Genomic DNA, 1363 nt, shown 5'->3' with positions numbered 1-1363 from the left:
CCCGCCCCGCCATCCTTCATCCGCCTCCCCATTCCAATCTCTTCTAATCACCCGTCCGAGGCGGTGCCGCAGCACGACGCACCAACGCACACAGAGACTGGGTTGCCAAACGTAGCGCAAAAAATAAATAAAATGAAAATATAATCCATGGACCTGCAGCAGGTGTCGTTGACAACAACAGTTTTCGTGCTCTCAAGAAGACGACGGTTCGCTAGAAACGAAACCTCCCTGACTCCTCTCGAACCCGCGACCATCCCCTCCGCAGCCACCGACGACGCCGATTCTCCTAGACGCCCCGGCCGCTGATAAGGATAAGGATAGCCTATCAAACGAAACGACAAACGGACCTTCGAGGAAAACGGCGTCATTGTTGCGCGATCGGCTCTCGGCCGCCGCTCCGCCGCTGCCTCTCTGGAGCTGTGGAGACCCTCGGCCTCGGTCTTATCAGGTGCGGCACGGCCTCCTCCCCCTTCATTTACAGTACCTCCTCGCACACTCTCCCCCTCCCCCTCCTCCCCTCCCCCTCCTGAAGGTTCCAGTCTTGCACCCCTTTGCTGCCGGTCAAGCCAACTGGAGCTGCATTAAATACGCGTGGGGATGGGGGAGGAGAAAGGGGGGTGTGTATAGGTACGCGGGGTGGGGGGGAATGCACCATATAGCAAACCAAGCCACACACACACACACACACACAAACACCTCTCTTCCCTCCAGGTCCGGTCCGACCAGTCGTGGTCACTTTGAATCACAAACTGGCCAGTCCGGCCCGTGCGTTAATCCGTAAGACCGCGACTCCAGCGTCGCGAAAGGCGGGGCGGGGCGGGGCGGGGCACCGGGGTCAGGATCCCGTCGTCGGTTCATACCTCCTTGGTCATACTTAGTACACTGTGCCTCCTGCAATAATACCTGACGCTCAGCCAGGAGATGAACAAACCTCTCGAGTAAACCTGGACCACAACGGGGGCACATCCTACGTGTTTTCCCCCCGACTGCTGTATACCCACCCCTCCCCCACACCCGCAACGCGCAGAGCAGCCCGCTCACATATCGACACACTGTAACAGCGTCCAGCCCCATCCCCTCTACACTGTGCCTGCCCTTAGAGCTTCCGCCGCCGTCGCCGCCCGCGATTCGCGACCAGCTGCACGGCGGCGGCTAAGGTCTCTGAATAGGACGCCGAGTAACTAATGACGGTGACGGTGAGAAAGGGACACGGCAAGAAAGTTTCGGATAAAAGGGGGAAGTAGTGGTCGGGGAGGAAGGGGAGGAGCGCAGGCCTCCTCGGCCACCTCCTCGACGAACGCACCGGGGAGTAGGAATTAATCATACGCGTGTGTGATGGCATCCCCTCCCCTCCCCTCCCTTC

Source organism: Frankliniella occidentalis, unplaced genomic scaffold (assembly GCF_000697945.3).
Source record: "Frankliniella occidentalis isolate FOCC.00 unplaced genomic scaffold, Focc_3.1 Scaffold125, whole genome shotgun sequence".
NCBI classification, from domain to species: domain Eukaryota; kingdom Metazoa; phylum Arthropoda; class Insecta; order Thysanoptera; family Thripidae; genus Frankliniella; species Frankliniella occidentalis.
Note: the sequence above shows the minus strand (reverse complement) of the source record.